A 21,426-nucleotide genomic window follows, 5' to 3' on the forward strand; every position below is an offset into this window, starting at 1 on the left:
CACACAACTATTTAATTTTGCTCTGGCAAGGAATAATAGAGTCCTGTGTATCTATTACAGATGTGGAGAGATTGGGCCACCACAGGCTGTGCAGCACATTCAGAGCCCTAACAAAGCTGGCGACAATCGACTGGGCCTGCCATTATCCATTCAGCGGGTGTAATAAATGAGCCAGGCGCAGCCTGCCATAGACCACCCGGCCCAGATAACGGCTGAAAGGAGAAAATTAAATTTTGCTTTTGTTGAAACATTATGATTTATGTATTTGTAATATAGGCTGTGGTGGGCAATTGGGAGGAAAAAAGATTGCTGAGTATCCTTCAGGGCTACCGATGGTCCCGCCGGCCACTCGGAGCTGAGCCCGCTCGCTCCCCTCCGCAGGCGGGAATAATAACGAGCCGCGGACGCCCATTAACCTGTTTCTCTGAGCGGGAGGGAGGGAGGGGGCCTCGGGGGCCCTGGGCGGGGGGGTGGGGGGGGGCGCGGGCACGGGGTCCTCCTGACCGGGCTGGGCGGGGGTCGGCGGCCCGGACCCCACACCGGACATCCTGATCCGCCGTGCCCTATCTGGACCTATACAAATAATTAACTTCTCCTGCCGGCCCTGGGGAGACAGACACGTGAGCACATCCCTGTAATTTATAATCTTGCAGTTCCGTCCCTTAATGCAGCAATCAGAACGGGCTTATCATGTTGTAGAAGGTAATGAACTTACCTACTCCCGGCACACGGGTTCCCGAGCCGGGGTCTGGACACGGTGGCTCCCGGCAGACGGCCCTCGGCCGTGGTGGGGGACCGGGCTGGGGGCTCCCCGTGGCCCTCCCCTGGGCACACAGGGTCAGTCCCGGTGCGGCCGCTGGAAGGCTGCGTCCCAGGCGGCGTGGAGAGCGTGGGGGCATACTGCCAGCCGACGTGCGGAGGGCTCTGCCCAAAGCCTTCCCACCCAGGTCCGCCGCCGGCCCGGAGGACACCCTCCCCACCGCCCAAGATGACCGGGCTCGGAGACGGCATCACCCACCCCTACTTGCTGTTCCAGAGCCCGCGACGGACCCAGGAGCTCGCACCCGTGATTCACCTTACTGCCCTGAACTGGGGCAACCCCCACAGGCGGGAAACCGATGCCCATTGAGGCCGAGTGACCTGCGGCCACCAGCAGTGGGCCGCCCCGGGGCAAAGGCCTCCCTCGACCCCTGAGGGCTCACGGGCACAGCCTCTCCTCTACACCCGGAGGGGCTCAGCCTCCACACGCCAGGCACGGGGAGGTTCAAGCATGTTACCGTGGGAGGGCGACAGCCTCCCTCCTGCCATCATCCCAGGGACAGCGCCCATCCAGAACCCAGCGTGGCCCAGACCGAACTTCCCTTGCCTTCCCTGCAGGCACTCAGCCCCCAGCAACCTGAATGTGAGCGGGCCCGCGTCGCCTCGGCCCTCCCTGAGCCACTCACAGCCCCGGCCCTCCTGCAGGAAGGCCTCTTAAGTCACCGAGAAGGGCAGAATAAGCTGCTCCTTGTGGACACCCTTCGAGCTGCTGGATCAAACCTTGCCTGAAGCAGGTGTCCTTGGCCCACTTGGCTGTTGGGGCCAGAGCTCTCCTTGCTGCTTTGTGAGTCGGGGTCCCTGTCACTTGCACCATGACAGCCCTGGCAGTGCCCCCTGTCCCTCTCTGGCGAGGGCCCACTGTGTTGGCTCTCAGGCCTGAGGGGCGGGAGGACAGTGTCCTAAGGTGCCCCCTACCACGAGGCTTAAGTTCAGATGAAGTCAGTCTAGGGTCCCTGTTGAGTCGAGATCTGAACTCACTTCTACTTTTTATTCTCTCTACCCTGTTCTCCAATCTCCACCGTCCTGGGTCACAGGTGTCAGGTCCTGTCACAGGGCCCCTGGAGCCAACCCACGAGCACACCCCTGTCCATTCCCCTTATCAGGTCCCTGCCTGTCAGGTGCCGGGGGAGCCCCTCGGGCAGTGGCGGAGGTCGCGGCCAGGCGGGCTTTGCTTGGGCCTGACTTATTTGTTGCTGTAACGTCCTGTGGGGGCCAAGTGCGTGCGTGGTGCCCCGCAGGGCTGGGCGCCTTTCCTTACTGCACGTGCCGAGGGCGTCACCCAGGCGGTAATGTTATTAAGGATTAATTTTGTGCTTCCTCTGAGTGGCTGCACCAACCTTCCTTATGGTGGCCATGCTCCTGGAGGGCTGAGTCTCCCCTCTGGGGACCCCAGGATCCAGTGCACCCCAGCCCTCCTGTCCCCGTAGGCTCCGGTCTTGGGCCTCGAAGGGCGTCCTGGTGGAGCCTGGGAGGTGGGACTCCTACCCTGGGGCCTGTGGAGCAGACCCCCCCCCCTGCCCAGGGCACCACTGGTGCCCCTCCTGGACTCTGCCCACAGCTGGCCACCACCCTGCCCTGGACGGGACCTGGAGTGACAGAATCTCCTCCGGAGACAGAGGCCAGGCTTGTGTCCAGCCGACACGGGGGGACCCCCACCCAAATCCCAGAAAGGCTGGGGCCTCTGCTGGGGGAGGAAGCCGTATGATGGCACAGGGTACACGGAACGGCCCCTCCCCACTTCTCCAGAGCCGACTCTCACCCACCTGCCAGGAAGCTGCTTCTTCCAGGAAGACCTCCCTGACCCCCAGCCCTCAGGCTGCCTCCTGGCTCCTCTCTCACTTTGCCCCCAGGATGAGTCCTTGCTTCTTTTCTATTGCTGGGCCGCAGAGAAGGGGGTGGGGTCTTCTCCCTCAGGGGCTGTGATGGAGGGAGGCAAGGGGGTCCCTGCAAGGACAGACCCTCGGTGAGGGGCGGCCGGAGCAGGGGTACCGCACTTCAGCATCCCCTGGTGGAGACCCTCCCCGTGACCTCACAGCCCGCTGCCTGGGATGTGCTGGCCCGGTCCAGGGAAGGGATGAGGTGCGGGGCGGGGGGGGGGGGGGGGGGGGCGGTGCCTGAAGACCCCGCTGGGGGCAGCACCCAGCGGGGGGCGGAGGGGAGTCCTGGGCAGGGCGAGGGTCCTCATCCCCTCCGTCGCTTCCCGCTGCTTACCTCCAGTGTGGGTGGAGTGCGCTGGGGGCCTGGGAGACCCGGGCCCCGGGACAAGAGACCACCAGGGGACGGTGCCCCCTGGCCAATGGGAGCGACGCCCGTGGGGAGTGGGGCATCCCTGGACGCAGCTCAGGGGTCCTGCCGTCCCTGGCCGCAGGATCCTTCCAGCCCCCACCCCGTGCTCAGCCTCGCAGCGCCCCAAGGGGGTGGCGGCGGGATCCAGGGACCGCCCCCCACACCCGCCCAGGCCTCTTCTGCTCATGGGCTGCACAGGCGTCTGGACAGCTGCCCGGCTCTTCCTCAGCCCTCAGGCTGCACGCCCGCCTGCCAGGACCTGCCTGGGCCCACACTCCCAGGGAGACCCCGCCCTCACAGCCTGGCACACGGTATCCCCCGGGGGCCGCTGCCCACCCAGGCCAGGCTGTCGGGAGGACGCAGGGCTGGGGTCCTGCTGATTGCCCCCCACGTCCAGGTGCCTGCGGCCCATTCCGTGGAAAGCCGGGCTGGTCCACAGCAGATCCAGGACTGGGGTCGGGGAAGGACGTGGCGCCCGGTGGGTGTCCCTCCCCAGGACAGGGGCGGAGGGGGAAGACCATCCTCTGACTCTCAGTGCGGTGGCCTCTGGACCCCAGGTCCGGGTTTGCCCCATCCCACCCCGTGGGCGCTCGCCATCCGGAAGGGGGTCCGGTGTCCAGCCATTGCCGGGGGGGGGGATGCCAGGGCCCACGTGGCCAGCGCTGAGTGGGGGCCACCGGGAGGGTCCGGTGACTTGAGGAGACAGCCTGAGAGGTGCCGACTCACCCTTCGGCTGTGTCCACGTCTGTAAAATGGGCGCGGTCCCGCCGTGCAGAACCCCCTGCAGACCGAGGAGGTGACGGTATGAGGGGTGGCGCTCGGACAGGTCCAAGCGTGAGCCCTGGCCTGGCGGCCCTTCTCCCCGCTGGGGCTGGAGGTGCCGCGTGGACCCCCGTGGGCCGGCTGGCTCGCTCCATCACGGCTGCCACCCTCACCCTGACCTCCTCTCGGAGGGCACGCACGCGACATGGTCCTAGCCGGGCAGGGTGGCACGGGCAGCCACGTCAGCTCTGGGTGGGGCTGGGTCCTGGGGGCCGGGCCCTTGGAGGCACCTGCTGGGGAGCGGGGCACTGTGGGGGGGGGGGGGGGCAGGAGCTCCCCGGGGGGTCTGTCCAGCAGAGGCCTGGGAGAGTGACCCATCTCAGAGGGGGTCCTAGCTGCTTGCTTGTGGCGGGAACGGGGGTGCGCACGCGTGTGGGAGGGTGCGCGTGCGTGTGCAGGAACGGGGGCGCACTCACGTGTGCATGTTAACGGCACCGAAGCCTGTGGGTCTTTTCCCCGCACTCGCCTGGCTTCTTGCCCACCCTCCCTCCAGGCCTCGGAGGGGGGTGGGTTTTCCAGAAGGTGTGTTTGCTGAGTTTGGCAGAGCCCCCGGGAAAAGGTGGCTCGGCCCCTCCTTCCCCTGATCCCTGTCCCCTCGGGGGCAGACCTCGGCCAGGTCCTCTCGAGTGGTGTCCACAGATGCGCCTGGGTGGGAAGGCCTGGCCGCTGGGGAAGGCTGGGTCTGGGAGCCCAGGTGGCACCCTCAGCGGCCCCCTGCCCGGAGTCGGGGTGGCCCGGGGTCTGCCGTGAGCTCAGCTCTGACCTTGCCCAAGTTCCTGGTGCACAGAGCCCAGGAGGCCGCAGGAATCTGTGTCAGAGACAGTCCAGTCCCGTGGGATTCTGCCACGTGGCCACTGTGACACCATGTGTGAGTGTCAGGGGGACAGGTGGCCCGGAGCCCTGGGGTCCTGCCCTGAGCGGGGCCCGGCTCACTGGCATTCCTGGGGTGCCCGGGACCCAGAGTGGAGGGCTCCTATCCCGGCCCACTGGAGGCTCCGTGGGTGAGGACGGCAGGGCTACTGGGGACTGGGGTGACTCCTGCTCTGCCGGCCTCAGGCTCAGGGGAGGTGACTCCTATTCTGTCCCTCTGGCAGCCTTCCCCGCTCTTCCAGCCAAGGTGAGGTCACTGCTGCCAGCGGGCACCAGGTGGGAGCTCCAGGGTCGCCGGGGCCGGTACCCAGCCAAGGAGCACTTGGCACGTGGGCACAGAAGGAAGGGAGGGAGGAGGGAAGGAGGGAGAGACGGAGGAAGGGAGGGAGGAAGAGACGGAGGAAGGGAGGGAGGAAGAGAGGGAGTGAGAGAGGAAGGGAAGGGAGGGAGGGAAGGAGGGGAGGGAGGGCGGGGAGGGTGGGAGCGGAGGGAGGGAGGGAGGAGGGGAGGGAGCGAGGGAGGGAAGAGTGGCCCAGCCTTTAGGAGGGAGGTGGGTGCCGGCCACCAGCTCGTCTGCAGGTTGTGGGCAAACACGGTTATGTTGGGGTCTGCATCCCAGTCCCAAGCGCCTTCTGGGGGTGACTAGCTTTGTCCTCTGCCGTCCCCGGAGCTGAGGGTGGCTCTGGGCCCCGAGTGGAAGCCCCGAGGGGTCAGTGAAGTGATGCGGCTGAGGGCCAGCTGGGAGGCTCATCCCCACCCTGCGGTGTCTCCCGGGTGGGAAGAATGAGGGGGCCCTACGGGCTGGCAGGGAGAGCGGTCAGAGCAGGGGGAGTGGGGGGGCCGTGGGCCAGGGTCCCCCCCGGGCTGCAGAAGGTCAGGGGCCACAGGCTAGCCTCAGCTGTGCCTTCTGCGCGAGCCCTAGCTCTCTTTCTGCGGCTGCCCCCTAGGCCGTCGGGGGTCCCACCCCAACTGTGCAGCGAGGGGAGAGTGAGGGAGGAGTGAATGGGCCCTGGCCTCCGGGGACGGAGGGCTGGCTGCGTGGCTCCCGGCGGGGACCCCTCCCCCAGAACCCTCTCTGGAACCCCGACCTCCAGGTTCATGTGCTGCGTCTGTTGGAGGCGCGGCCTGGTGATTTTGAGGTCCTGTCCCATCTGCCGGGAGACGAGACGCATGGATAACGAGGCTGATAAGACAGAGGTGCTGAGTGTTCCTGGGAAGGAGCGGGCATGATGGAAGTTTTCGGGTTGTAGGTGTCTGTGGGCAGGGGTGGGGTGAGCATGCGTCGGGGAGCCTGACAGGGCCGGCTCGGGGGGGCCGACAACAGACAAATGTCATTCTGAAGAGCATGAAATTTATATGGAGCGCATTCGCTCCTCTCCATCACCGGGGACTTCTGTGTTTCAAGGTCACCGTGCGAGAAGAGGCTTCTGGAGAGAGGCCGGGGCCGCGTGGGCGGTGGTCCCGCGGCTCCAGGGTCTCAGCGCCGCGGCTGGGTCCGGGCACAGGCGGCTGTGCGATGCCGCCCCGCTGAGCAGGGCAGAAAGCGCCCCAGCTGCGGCACACGGCTGCTCCCCCGGCCTGTGTGCGCAGACCCCAGGGGCTGAGAGTGACGGCCCGTCCGCCGGCCAGGGGAGCCTTCCGAGGGCGGGGGCAGGTGCGGGGGGTGCCATCGCCACCTGCCTCTGGCTCCGGCCTGAGCACCCACCCCGAGGACCGCATTGCGGCTTCCAGGCGGAGCCCCCTCACCCACAGCCACCCCCCAAGGTGCACACACCTGGTCACCAGCTCAGTGCTGAAGAATCGTGTGCGTCTGGCCCTGCTCACCAAACATCCCTTGTGACGGAGCCACGGCAGGAAGACCTGGCCCGACCTGCAGGGAGCCCGTCTCTCCTCTGAGGGCAGCTGAGTTCCGGTGACTGCCGTTGCCGTGCGCTGTGGAGGGGCTCCGGGGACCCCAGCCCCTGCCCGCCCCTGCCTGCGCCCCACAGTGGGGAGTCTGCAGTCGTGTCAAGGACTCGAACAGTTGTCATGCTCCCTTGCTTTTTTTTGTAGATTGCAGGACACGTGGGATTTGGGGTCAAGCCTGGGCTGAAAGGGCAGAAAGCACCAGAAGGTCAGTGAGTGGGAAGAAGGAAGGGTGCAAGTCCCCAGCTCAGGGCCTGCCTGTGACACCACTTTTGAGCTGAGGGGTCCAGTATACCGTCCAGAGGGAGCAGAAGGACGGGTGAGGAGCAAGGTCTCAGGCCTGTAGCAACCACAGAGGGACAGAGGGCTGCCCCACCCCACAGTGGCTATGGGCGTCACCCCTCCATGCCCACTCACTTGTCCCCTCCATCCACCCTGGACCTCAGTCCTCTTTGAAGGCAGGAACGGTATCCTGTCCCCCAGACAGTTCCCTGGAATGGAGGCGGGATGAGGCATGTAAGATGGAAGGAAGAGAGGATGGGTGGGTGGATGGACAGATGGGTGGACAGATGGGTGGATGGGGGATGGCTGGATGGGGGATGGGTGGATGAGGGATGGGGGGATGGCTGGCTGGCTGGGGGATGGGTGGATGGATGGCTGGGTGGGGGGTGTCTGGATGGGGGATGGGTGGATGGCTGGTTGGGGGATGGGTGGATGGGGGATGGGTGGATGGCTGGCTGGCTGGATGGGTGGATGGGGGATGGGTGGATGGATGAGGGATGGGTGGATGGATGGATGGTTGGGAGATGGGTGGATGGGGGATGGGGAATGGGGGGATGGATGAGGGATGGGGGATGAGGGATGGGGGATGGATGGGGATGGGGGGATGAGGGATGGGGGATGGATGGGGGATGGGAGATGGGTGGTGAGGGATGGCTGGATGGCTGGATGGGGGATGGGTGGATGAGGGATGGGGGATGGCTGGCTGGCTGGGGGATGGGTGGATGGCTGGCTGGGGGATGGGTGGATGGCTGGATGGATGGATGGGTGGATGGGGGATGGCTGGCTGGATGGGGGATGGGTGGATAAGGGATGGTTAGATGGCTGGCTGGGGGATGGGTGGATGGCTGGATGGATGGATGGGTGGATGGGGGATGGGTAGATGGCTGGTTGGCTGGGGGATGGTTGGATGGCTGGCTGGGGATGGGTGGATGGCTGGCTGGCTGGATGGGTGGATGGGGGATGGCTGGCTGGCTGGGGGATGGGTGGATAGCTGGATTGGGGATGGGTGGATGGATGAGGGATGGGTGGATGGGTGGATGGATGGCTGGGTGGGGGATGGCTGGATGGGGGACGGGTGGATGAGGGATGGGTGGATGGCTGGCTGGATGGGGATGGGGGATGGGGGATGGGTGAATGAGGGATGGATGGGTGGATGGGTGGATGGGGGATGGAGGGATAGGGGATGGGGGATGGGTGGATGAGGGATGGATGGGTGGATGAATGGATGGGGGATGGGTGGATGAATGGATGGGGGATGGGTGGATGAGGGATGGGTGGATGGATGGATGGTTGGGAGATGGGTGGATGGGGGATGGGGAATGGGGGGATGGATGAGGGATGGGGGGATGAAGGATGGGGGGATGGATGGGAGATGGGAGATGGGTGGATGAGGGATGGGGGGATGAAGGATGGGGGGATGGATGGGAGATGGGAGATGGGTGGATGAGGGATGGGGGGATGAGGGATGGGGGATGGATGGGGGATGGGGGATGGGTGGATGAGGGATGGGTAGCCCCTGGATGAATGTGTAGATATACTTAAGCAGCAGAACATAGCTGCACACAAACTCACGACCACACTGACCACTCTGAATTTACGACCGTAGCCTCGAGGGGTACTTAGCACTGGCTGGCAAGACTACCTCATGTCTTTTTCTTGCTCACAAAGTCTTGCTTTCAGGGACACTTTCTCCCGTTCTCTTCTCTCCTTAAACTGCCAATGCCCCTTACTCCTCAGTCTCCGCTGCTGTCCTCACTTCATTCCCTGAGAGAGTAGGATAATCGAAAACAGAACTTCCCCATCTTGTCACCACCCTCCCTCCAGCCACTTGTGTCCCTGCTTCCACCCGGACATAGGTGCCCGACCTGTGTTCCTCGGGCGGGTCGGCGTCAGCGCCTGGGCACCAGGCTCCCACACAGATGGGTCTACTTACTGATGGAAAAGATAGACGCGGGCAGGGGTTGATGAGCCGGTGGACGGTCGGTGGGTGGAGGGGCGGACAGATGGGTGCGTGAACGGATGGGTGGGTGGAGGGGGGGGGTGGGTTCAGGTGTGAGCGCACGGTGGGTAAGGGAGGGAGGACGACGAGTGGGCGGGGAGGTACACGGGAGGCGAGACAGGCCCCTGTCTGCAACCGACGGGGTGGTCCCTCCTCCCCCAGCCTAGAATGTGGGCCCCCACCACCGCTGGCCGGGCTCCTGACCACGCCTGTCTCGCAGCGAGGACCAGGCGGAGGCCCCTGAGGGGGTGCAGGTCACTGGCTGTGAGTTTCATCACGGCTGAGTGCCCGCTGGAGGAGAGGGGTGTGCGTGTGCCCATCTGTGCGCTGCCCTGAGGCTGGGGGCAGCCCCAAGGCAGCCCCAGGACCCCCTGTGCCGGCTTCGCAAGCATGTTCCCACGGTGGCCACGGTCTGAAGTTTTTCTGCCCGCCCCGTGCACACCTTCTCCTGCCATGGGCAGAGGTGACCCTGCTCCCTGGAGGGGGGATCAGCGCCCCCACAGTGATTTCCACCCCCCCCCCCCGCTGTCTCTCCCCTGCCCCCCTCCGGGTTTCTCTGGGGAAGTTTCAGAGGGTCCAGGACGATCGGGGGGGGGAGAGGGGGGGGGAAGAACCGACTGGAGTGGAGCCCCTAGTGTGCGCAAGTCTCTGGGTCACAGGAGGGGGTGCCCACCCCACCCCACCCCACCCCACCCTGGGCGGAGGGAGAGTCAGCCCCACTGCCCTGCTGCCCCCAGACATCCTGCCACTGTGGCGGGAGGATCCCGAGGGCTGTGTGTCACCTGGGAGGGCGGAGACAGCCTGTCAAGGGTGACTGCAGGGCGGCTGGCAATTACGGGATTTCCGAACGCCTCGTTCCGGGCCAGACGTGGCGGCCGAGGGCGCGGGAGGCGCTGCTGACATTTCCGAGTCTGCGGCAGTAATTGAGGTCCTGGCCCTCGAACTGTGGGCGTGTCCTGCCCACTGCGTGCCACGGGCTCCAGAGAGACCCTCCGTGTCTGGGGGGCCCCGGTTCTGCCCTCACCTAAGACTGATTAGGGAACTGAGGCCCAGCGGAGTGGGGAGGGTGCCGGGGGCCTCCCTCCTCTGAGCCGCAAGAGGCTCACCCACCTGGCTGCGCGGGGAGGCGTGGCCTGTGTACCCTGGGCGACCCCGTGACCCGCGTGGCAGCCCCTGCGGCCTCCCCGGCTGGAGCGGGTCGGCGGCCTCAGTGTGCAGCCTTGGGCCCCCGGACAGCCCCACTCGCCACCCACCCCCCTTCCCTGAAGCTCGGTTTCTTCATCTGTGATGGGGCCACAGGTGGCAGGCCCTGGTTGTGACAGAGAGTGAGACGCGCCCCTGAGTGGCGGGGGGGGGGGGGGGGGGGGGGTGGCGCCCTCTGGCTCCTGGGGCCGCACACGCCTTCCGGACCTGGCCCTCTCCATTCGCAGGACGCGGTCCTCCTGGCCTCCATCTGCTGGACCTTCTTTCTCTGCCTCTCTCGGGCTGGCCTCCCCCGTCCCCCTCGTGTGGGCGTCTCCCAGGCTCAGCTCTCGGCTCGCCTCCCTCACCTGTGCCTTCTTCCCCATCGCAGGCTCAGCTGCTACCCCAGACCCCCGGCCCCCCCCACCCGACACCTCCCCCCCCCAGCCCCTCGCAGCCGTCAGCACAGTGCCCGAGCCCTCTGCTCGGCACCCTGCTCCCCGCCTCGGGGACTGTCCCTGCCTGGGGACTGGAACCATGGCCCACCCTAGAAGCCAGAGTCTTCAGCCTCTGATCTGCCCCCAAAGACTCAGCAAAGTGAGCGTGAGGGATTGCGCGCCCAGGGGTGTGTGCGTGTGTGCCTGTGTGTGAACGCAGGCCAGCACACGTGTGCGCATTTGCACCTGTGAGCTCACGTGTGCACACGCATGACTGGGGACATGTGTGCGTGTGTGCACGTGTCTGTGTGCACCGGGACGCACACTTGTGTGATAAGTGTGCGTGTGTGCACGCACGTGTGCGTCTGTGTGTGCGTGTGCGTGTGCCAGGGCGCTCCAAATGTGTTTCTGAGTGCGCGTGTGTGAGCGTGCTCCCCACCGTCGTCACTTCGCGAGAAGGGCGGGTGAGGGCGTTGAGCCCCAGGTCCTGTGGGTGTGGCTTCTCCTGTCTCCCGCCGCCTGGCTGTCACTGGCCCCACGGGGCTTCACCCCGCTTTTGCACAGCTGAGCGGTGCCGACCGCAGCAGGGGCCCTGGTCCCAGGGACCCCATCCCAGTCGCCCCCACCAGTCTGGGCCACGCCCCCACCCCAGGCTTCCTCTGGTGGCCCCCACCTCAGGAGGGCTTGGTGGGGGTGCTGGAGGAGGCCCTTCGAGTTGCCACCTGTGCTGTGCTTGCCCCAGGACAGGACCTCGGGACCCAGGGCAGGCCAGAGGGCCCTGGAGTCTGCGCCCAGCTCCCCGCCTCCTCGGTGGCTGCTCAGCCTCCTCGCGCTTGCCTCTGTGCAATGGGGGCGGTGGGAGGGATGGGGGGGTCACAGGCAGCCCCAGCCCAGCACCCAGTGAGCAGGCGCTGTGGCTCCAGAGGCGTCCCTGCCCCCCGGGGAGCCACGGGGGCTGGGGGCGCGGCGGGCGGGCCGGGGCGCCGCGGTGCGCGGTGAAGGCTATTTAAATGCTCCATTGGAGAGGGATTAAAGTTTACGCAAGGTCACCGAGGATGTGATAATTATAATCACAGGTTTTTGGCTCCACAATGACAGCCATTTGTTATTTCCGCTCGGGCGGCTCCCGCGGCCCCGAGCTGGTGACAGGCGTGGACTGATTTAGTGGCCCGAGCCGGTGCCCCTCCCTCCCGCTGCAGTCCCCTCAGCCCCCACTGCTGGGGGCTGCCTCGGAACTCCACCCGCAGGGGCCTCGCTCGTAATGGGGCAGGAGGGGGAGTGGACAGCGGAGGCCCGGAGGCGGGAGGCGCTGGCAGAGGCGAAGGGGGCTGGGGGCCCAGCTCCGGGCGGGGGGCAGGGGGTGGCGGCAGGGGGAGCCTGTTGACGCACAGGCTGCAGGCTCTGGCCTGAGCCCTGTCCTGGGGCCTCTGCCTCTCCCTCCGCTGGGGATGGTGTGCCGGCCGTGCTGATGCCCTGCGGCCACGTTCACAGCATCGTTTCTTTACCGGCCGTGTTAATAAGTCAGCGGCAGCGGAGGGTCTGGACAGGGAGTGTCTGTGCCCTCCACGCTGTGTCTCCAGCTGGAACTTATGCTGGGATTTCGGTGTTTCCCTGGAACGGGGTCCATGTCCACACCCCTAACCCGGAGGGCCCCTTCCCGGGCTGGCTGGCCCTCCTGCCCCAGGGCTCCGAGACCCCTGACCACCACTGCCGACGTGTCTCACAGGTAGTGCCGGGCGGTCAGCATAGCTTCCTTGGGCTGACATCGGCCGGGGGGGGCGGGCCTGCCGGGTGGGCCGAGGCGCGAGCACCTTCCTGGTGGGACACCTGTGGCCACGGGCCGCCACGAGCCATGGTCTCCTCTCCGTTGGGGACGAGCGTGTGTCTACCTGTGCGGCAGCCTGCCCCCAAGTCCCACCCCCCACCTACCTCCTCCTGCCTGTTGCTGCCCCGTGATTGATGCAGCGTTTTTTGTTTGTTTTTGCAATCAGAGGTGAGAGCACTTTAATATATATTAAATGGTGATAAATAGGGGGTCCAGGCGGCCAGCCTGACACGGCATTTGTCTTGGAGGGAGCGGAGATTGATAACTCGCAGGTGGCATAAAAAATCAAGCCAAAGCCCGCTTGGGGAGCCAGTGTCCTGGGAACATTTCTCTCTAGGGTGCCCAAGGGGACCCAGCCGCTCTGCCTAAGACCCACCGTGGCCACGGAGCCCTTGGTTCTGGCCCTGGGCCTGAGGTGGCCAGACCCACGGCTCTTGGCTCCCCACTGCCCCCCACCCCTCACAGCAGCAGAGGGACACCTGACCCCAGCCAGGTGCAGAGGGGCAGGGAGCAGGGCTGGGGACTGTTTCCTGCCAGGGCCTTGCCTCCCCGCCCCCTTCCCCCCCACCAACCCCCAGCCTGCCTGCCTGCTCTCCCCACCCTTCTGGCCCCCTAGGTCTTTAGCCCCGCCCCCATCTGATAAGGCTGGCCAATCCTCTGGCAGGGCTGAGCCCCGCCTTTGGCTTGGCCCAATCAGGGGCCAGTTCTAGGGCAGGGCCTGTCCCTCCCGGCCCCTGCAGCTGTCCTGGAGTCTCTCTTCCTTACTTTTACAGACTTGGTCCTCCCCCGCCTCTACCCCTCCGGGCCCCTGCCCTTCTTGATCTCACCACCCCTTGCTTCCCTGAACTCTGCCCTCTTTGGCCCCTGCCCTCCCTGATCTCTGCTCTCCTAGGGGTTGTCATGCACAGGAGTGGCTGGAAGGGGCCTGGGCTGAGGATTTGATGAGGACCTTCCCTGAGCTCGGCCTCGCATGGGGTGGTGCTTGTGGCCCTACTGGCCCTCCTGCGCTGTGCCCTCCCCCAGTCCTCTCTCTAGAGGGGCCGCACCATCCGGCTAGGTGGGAGAAAGGGGGTTCCAGGCCTTCCAGGGCCCTGGGAGAGCAGCCAGGCTCCAGAAGTGACCCCGACTGGCCCAAGTTAAAGGCGGCGCACGGCCCCGGCCAGGGGATTGGTTGGTGCGTGCACGTGACCTCCGCCCCATCACATGTGGTGGGAGGCCTGGAGGGTCAGATCACGTCCCACCAAGTCTGGGGCCGGTTGCAAGAGGTGGTACCGGGTCCCAAGGTTTACTTCCAGCAGGCCGCCAGGGAGGACACTGCGGGGACAGGGCACCCCACGGTTCATGTTTTAGGCAATCCCTCCTTGCCTTCCCTGTCTCCAGCCAGGGCCCCCTGCAGGGCTCTTGCTACTGGTTGGACCCCCAACTCCCCCGGCTCAGCCACTGCAGGACACGGCCGGGCAACCACGTGGCCGTGGTCTGTCGGGCCGTAGCCGCCCTCCGCCGGCTCACGCCCGTATGGAGGATGACAGCACGTGCTGGTGGTCAGCATGAGAGGACTGCTCCCGCCTCCCGGGGAGGTCATGGACGTGTGCCAGCGCCCTCCTGGGTGGTGCCCATCCCCACATCCCAGTGAAATTGGCGGCACGGCTCCCTCTGCACTCAGTTCATCAAATAAAGTGAATTTTGTTGAAACCGCCTGCAGAGCTTGTAAAGATAGCCAGGGCCTCCCCACAGGACGGGTGACGGTCCTCGTCCTCGGGGGCACCACTGGCTTCTGGGGATGGGGCAGCTCCCTGGTCAAAGACCCCCCGGGTCCCCCTCCAGAAGCAGAGGCCCCGGCGACTCTGTCCGCTGGGAGGCCTGGACCCGATGGCCGCCCCTCTACCCGGCACACCCTCAGTCTCAGCGGTGGGGGGGGGGGGGGGGAGGGGGTGGCATCGGCTCCAGAAAATGACCGTCCCGAGTGGGACAGGATGGGGCTGAGCACCGTGGCAAGGACGGGCTTCTGATCCTGCGGCGGGTTGGGTCCTGGCCAGTGCGCCCCTCCCTCACCCCCGGGCACGGCCCTCAGCCACGGGGGCTGCGTGTGACAGGCCACATGTGGTGGAACAGCATCTCTGTGGGCTCACGGGGCGGGGGGGGGGGGTACCGGGGGCCTGCGGGGGCCTGTGGGGGTCAGGCAGGGCCCCACGGAGCAGGGGTCAGGCTACCTCTGTCCCGGACACCGGGCTCTCGGTGCCCGGGGCACAAACACAGCTGAGCAGAGACCTCGGGGTATCGCAGAGCAGACCAGCCATGGGACCAGAGGTCATTCCCAGGTGGCCGACGAGAGACGGCAGAATTTGGGGGGCCCGCGCTTGAGAAGAATAAGAATTTCAAGATGATAGCAGCAGAGTGCGAGTACAAGTGTGGGACCCGCCTGGTGGAGGCTTGTGGAGGCCAGGAGGCCGGGACAGGGAGGGAAGGAGGCTGCCTGGGAGCAGCAGCGGGTGGTGGGGAAGGGGGCTTCAGGGGAGTGGCGGCAGGGGTGGGAAGGGGGCTGCAGGGGAGCGGCCGCAGGGGCGGGTGGGCCACCGGCTGTTCCTGTCCCTCTTCCTCTGAGGCCTGGCTTTTCCTGTGACATTGTTGGTCCTTTTCTTTTCAAGGGTATTAGCCTCAGTCTCTCAGATGTGGTGCAGACACCCCTACCCCGCACCCTGCTTGTCTACTTTGAGGGGGCAGTTTTGCCCTTTAGAAATACTTGATTTTATGTGGTCAGATTTACGACTCCTTCATGGCTTCTGTGTTGCTTCAAAGTTTTCTCTCCTCTGAGGCTGTTTTAAGAACACAGGAGGCTCATCTGTAGTTTAATTTGGTCTTGAGAGGGGGGCTTACCGGCAGCTCACCCCTTTCATGGGCTCCCCCGTCTTTTGCCTCTTACCCTGCCATGGTCACCTGTGACGCGGAAATGTTGGGGTTTGGAGCAAACGGTCAAGGAAGAATTCTTGAGACGTCTTCGGTGCAAACAGGTGGTTTTCCTAAAGCCCGGGGACAGGACCCGTGGGCAGAAAGAACTGCACTGGGGTTATGACAGGTGACTGATTGTATACCTTCAGGTGGGGAAGGGGTTAGGGACAGCCTAAGCGTCTGAGGAATTTTGGGAGCAAGGTTCCCAGGACCTTGAGGGGGCTAGCTGCTGTTAAGGTGACTTACTGTTGTCTAGTGAGATAGTCACGAGACCCTTCAGCTGTCCGTCAGGGGGCCATATGCTTGGGGGATGACTGCTACCATATATTTGGGGGTTAGAGATAAAGGAAGTTTCCAGAGGAATTTTTTTAAATGTTTTATTTTATTTTTGAGAGAGCAACACAGAGCACAAGTGGGGGAGGGGCAGAGAGAGAGAGAGAGAGAGAGAGAGAGGGAGACATAGAATCCGAAGCAGCTCCAGGCTCTGAGCTGTCAGCACAGAGCCCGACGCGGGGCTGGAACTCACAAACCGTGAGATCATGACCTGAGCTGAAGTCGGACGCTTAACCGACTGAGCCCCCCAGGCGCCCCTCCAGAGGAATTTTTACATGTTAATTTACAGTCACAAGATCCTGGGGGGTTGGGACAATGTCAAGCTAAGGTTGCCTTTGGCCCCAAGCAGAGTGTCATCATGAAGGCCCGTGAGCTCCGGGAGGAAGGTCACTCTGTGTCTCACGGCCTGGTCGGTGGGCTCTAAGTTGTAGGGAGATTTACTTTTTTCTTTTGCCTTTGTTTCCCACATCAGCCTGCAGCTATGCCCGGCTCCACAGGCCCGGACCCGGGTCTCAGGACCTGCCCTGGCTCCGTGGCTCCACCCGTCGAGGAGCTGGCGCCCGCTGGCCGCGTCTGCAGCTTCCTCCTCAGCCGGCCTGGCCTGCTGCTCCTCGCCCGGCAGCTGCGGACCCGGTTCTAACAACCCTGGTGGGCTGTTTCTATTGGGAGATGTCAGCGATAGACTCTGTCCCTGCACTTTTCAGTCTTTCTGTCCTGGGATGGCCCTTTCCGGGCTCGCATCCGTCAGCAGGACTTGGACACTTGGTCTGTGCGGGACGGGGACGGCCTCCCTGCCCGCCGGGGGCTCCTCGGTCCAGGCGTGTTCTCTCTGCTTCCAGCCCCTCGCTGGACAGCGTCACTGCTGGAGGTGGTTCCGGCTGATTCTCCCCGGGATACGAGCCACATCACCTGTAAGAACACGGTCATTTCTCCTCTGGGTTTCGACACTGACGCGTGTCTCAGTCACTCAGGCCACCATGACAAAGTGCCACCGACCAGATGGCTCAAACAACAGAATTTATTTCCTTGTGGCCCTGGAGGCTGCAAGTCCGAGATCAGGCCGCCGAGCTGGTTCCTCCCGAGGCCTCTCTCCCGGCCCTACAGACGACTCTGTGAGGTTGGGGGTGAGGCCGTGCCCCCGCCCTGGGCAGGGGCAGGAGTGTGGCTGGGAGGGCGGAGGGCTGCTCAGGAGCCCGGGGGACCTTGCGGAGGCGACTGCACTACCCTCCCGGCTGGCCAGACCGCAGCTCTGGCTCTTCCCAGCTCCCAGCTGTGCCCCTGTGGCCAGGCCGGCAGGGGTGGGACTTGGGGCCCGAGTCTCGAGTCTCGAGTCTCGCAGGAGCTTCGGGCCCTGGCCAGGCCCTGGTGAAATGCACTATATAAATGTAAATTTCCCTCCGAGTGGCGCTCACTCATTCAACAAGCTATCAGCGCGGGGCTGTCAGCCCAATTTTTCACACTTTGTGTCCCTGTTCTCTGTCTGGGGCAATCCTGCTTCCCTGGGCCGTGGCGGGTTGGCAGCTGGAAAAGTTCAGCTTTGTGTGCGCAGACAGGGCCACCCCACAGGCCCGCCCGTGGCGGGGCAGGGCTGGCCGGGCCTTGGGGCCAGGCCTGGGGATGGGGGCGTGGGGAGCGGCTTTGGGGAGAAGATGGCTCCTCCCCTCCCGTTTTCCTGGTGGGTGGGCTCTGGGCAGGGGGGTGAGGAGGGGACGAAAGGGCGGTTCTCTAGTTAGGGAAACCGGTCTGGGTCTGGGAAGAGCCAAGCGTCGGTCGGAGATCTTGGGGGGAAGCAGGTTTCTTTGGCACCCGTGGGCTCAGAGGAGACCCTTCTCCAGAGACCTGAGCCCCCAGTGCAGGTGGGAAGGGTAATTTGTAGCGTCATCTTTCGCGTTCGTGGCGGCTTTCGCGCGAGGCCAACCGGGCAGGAAGAACCCGGAAGAGGAGTCTCCCAGCTGGGAACTGGAGCTTGTTTTCGCCCCGTCGCCCTCTTATGGTGCAGAACTTGACTTATTTTCCCAACAGTAGTAATTTGGTGCCTGAGGCAAGCAGGGTGGGAACAAGAATCTCGAAGGGGAGTCTTCAGGCAGGGACTGAAATTCCCTCATCAGTCCTGTTGGCCATCACAGAACAGATCTTTCCCTAACACTCTCACTCCCTGCTTCCCACCCTCCCAGGCCTAGGCGCCCCCCTCAGGCGGCACCTGGGCCTCAAGGTCTCCCTGTGGCCCCACGCGGTGGGGGGAGCAGGTCCCGGGAGCGCCGTGGGGACCAGCAGCACGTGACCCTCTAGGCTGCTCCCTTGCCCCCGCTGGTCATGAACAGGGAGGGCAGCACATGGGGCCCACTTTAGGGGTGGGAAAACTGGGGCTCCGGAGGGAGGCCTCACATGGGGCACGTAGCAGAGGCTCAAAGCCAGCCCAGGACTAGGTCCCTGTCCCCTGGGGAGGAGGGGGTAGACAGGCAGAGCACTGGCGTCAGGAATCTGGGGGTGAACAGTGGGAGGGGTGTGACCGTGCTCAGGGCCGGGGCCACCTGCTCAGCTCCCCTGGGCCCTGCGGACTGCTCTCTGCAGCCCGAAGACGCGTCCTGCAGCTTTCACGGCTTCCTGCTGGTCCTCCCCTGGCGTTTACTGCCCACACTTGCTGGGAGCCTTTGATCTTGGCACTTGTACACCCCCCGGATCTGTGGCCCGGAGGGAGCCCTGCTGCCCTGCCAGGGGCAGGAAGAGGGGCTCAAGGCCTTCCAGAGGAAGGTTCGGGACAGACGCCCACCTGCCGGCCCCACTCAGGGGACACAAGCATATGACCAGGAAGACAGGACAGCCCCACGGAAGGACGGCTTTTATCCAAATGTCACTGACGTACAATAAACTCCACATGGTGCAACTACATAATCTGATGGGTCTTGACAGGTGTATATGCCAATGAGAATGTCCCCCTGACCTGGGTGACGAGCATACCCACCCCCAAGGTTGCCTCTGCCCCTCACAGCCCCCATGCCCCTCCTCACACCCCACCCCATCCCAGCAGCTATGGATCTTTTTGTCATTACTGATTCATTTCTCCGTCTAGAATGTCATACAAATGTACCTCTTTCCTCTGGCTCCTTTCGCGCAGCACCGTTCACCCGCAGTGTTGTGTGTGACTTCCCAGCGTGTCCGTCCTCACTGCTGAGGGGTGCCAGCGCATCTAGTCACCTGTGGATGGACGCGGGCCGGGGTCCTGCCTGGGCGGGTTCAGAGAAAGCTGCTGAGAACGTCCCCGTGCGGCTCTTCACAAGACGCCTGCTTGTGTCTCTCTGGGCAACGGCCTCGTGGTGCCGCGGCTCGTGGCTGCTGGCGCATCTTCAACTTTCTAAGACGTGGCTGAGTTTCTGCCCCGTGGTGGCTTTGGGTTCCTGCCAGCAGGGAGGGCTCCTCCCGGAGCTCCCACAGTGTCTGCGTCCGTGTCTGGCCCAGCCTGGCGGTGGCTGTTTGCCGCTCTTGTGCGTTTCTGGAAGGAGCACGGGGAGCCCCCTCTCCTGTGCTCAATTGCCACCCTCGAATCCTCTTTGGTAAGAAAAAAAAAATGTTTGCTCAAATCTTTTGCTCGTTTTTAATTGGGTTGTTTGTCTTCTTGCATTAAGTTGCAAGAGATCTTTTTTTCCCTGTTTTAAAAAATTGAGATATAATTCATGTAACACAAAATTCACTGTTTTAAAGTGTACAATCCTGTGATGTTTTGTGTGTAATCACAAGGTTGTACGGCCATCAGCGCTACGTAGCTCCAGAACATTTTCATCACCCCAAAAGGAAACCTGTCCCTGCCGGGGTCACGCCCTCCCCAGCCTGGCCCCGGCCCATCGTTCTCCTTCCCTGTGGGTCAGTTGCTCCAACATCCGTGCCCTGCGTGGGCTTCTATGCCTGCCCACCCCCCCACCCCGGGTGTGTGAGTGGCCCTGAGGGGTCCAGGACTCAGGGGTGCCGGCTGGGATGTGGCCTTGTTCCCATCTCCGGCCTCTCTGCTGGGTTCCAGGCCCGGAGCAAACATGGCTGGGGGTGGCCACAGGCAAGCAGGATGGAGTGGGGAGGGGAGGGGGGGGTGTGGATGGAGGGGCAGGGGAGGGAGGAGGAGGAGGAGGGGGAGGAGAGATTGCTGAGGGCACTGGGGAGGGGAGGGGCGAGGCTGGGGGAGGACAGAGGGAGGGGATGAGGAGGGAGGGGCGGGGGTGGTTTGCAAGTTTTTAGGGCGCCGCTGCTCCAAACCAGCTCAGAAGGGCGCAGTCCTCCGTCCCAGAGCAGAGTCCCCTGACTTCCCCCTGGACAGGCCTAGAGGGGGCTCAGGGGCTTCTCTGTAGGGCACGGACCGCCCCACCCACCCACCGGCCCCATTCCCACCAGGCACCTGCCAAAGCAGGGGTCTGCCTGCCCTGGGGCCTGATTTATGGGGTGTCTTTCTCCTGGTTGTTTGCTCTCCAAGGGCTGCAGAAATCTAATTGCTCTTTGAAGGGGAAAAAAATGCCCTAAATAAAGCAGTTAATTGCAAGCAAGCAGCTCTTCTAATGGGCAGTGTTATCGGCCTTGAGGCGACCACAAGCGTGGAATCCTGAGTGGAGCCACCGCCCAGGCGGGAGGCCCGGGACGCGCCGAGGGGTCAGCGGCAGCGGGCGGACCTCGCCGGGCGCCCCTCTGGCCAGCGGTTAATTGGAATAACAAAGTCAATACGGCTGCTGTGGGACACAATCTTCATTTGATCTCTCTCCTGGGCAGATTAATTAAGTGTTATCAATTAATGGCCTGGTTAGAGGGGACACCGTGTGAATCACTTTCACAGGACATATCAGGCCCACAGGCCAGAAATACCCTGATGCCACACTTATTTCTGTGAGAAAGCAGGGGTCTGAGGGCGGTGCAGCTGCACTGGGCAGAGGGGAGCCACCAAGCTGGGACCAGGGGCTGGGCCTTGGTGACGTGGGACGATGACAGGGACCGCAGCACCTCTCCACAAACTGTCACCACGTCACCGGCCCCTTCATGCCACCCAAGGGGCTCTCCACGGGGATGAAATCCAGCTGGGTCTGCCGTTAGCCCCAGACCTCAAGCCTGGCCCATGGAGCCCAGGGGTGGGTTGGCAGCCTGGGAGTCCAGCCCCTAACAAGGACATGCTCCTTCCTCCAAACTGTAGGTGCCACTCTTAGAGCAGAGGGCGTGAGGGCCACCGCACAGGAGCAGGGGTGTGGCTGAAGAGGGCCCTGACCACCCTGGGCTGCCCGGATCCTCTGGGGAGCCGGCTGCAGGCTTCGCGCGGTGCAGGGAGGACCCCCCTTGCTGAGGGCATGGATGGTCCCACCTCCTCCAGGGCCCTGCCTCCCACCCACCCCCACCTGCCTCTTCTCCCACGGAGGCAGCGTCACCTTTTGTGTCACTGGACACTGAGCATCACGTTAAACCTGGGATGCTGTGTCAGTGGTCTGCTGTGGGAGCCTCTGCTGACTCGGGGCCCTGGCTCCCAGGCCAGGAGGCTAAAGCATGGGTGAAGAGTAGGGGCTGCGTGGGCACCGTCTCAGGGAAGCAGTGCCCGGGACTCAGGGCTCGGGCTGGGGGGAAGCCCTCCCCTGACCGACCCCACCTTTCCCACCTCTCTGTGCTGGGCCTAGCCACAGCCATTCCCTTCCCCCTTGGGCCAAAGAACCCTTTAGGGAAGATGGGCTAGTGGACCGCGATCCTGAACCTTGGAGAGGGAT

The sequence above is a fragment of the Panthera onca genome, chromosome B1 (genome assembly GCF_046562875.1).
Source record: "Panthera onca isolate mPanOnc1 chromosome B1, mPanOnc1 haplotype 2, whole genome shotgun sequence".
Lineage (NCBI taxonomy): Eukaryota > Metazoa > Chordata > Mammalia > Carnivora > Felidae > Panthera > Panthera onca.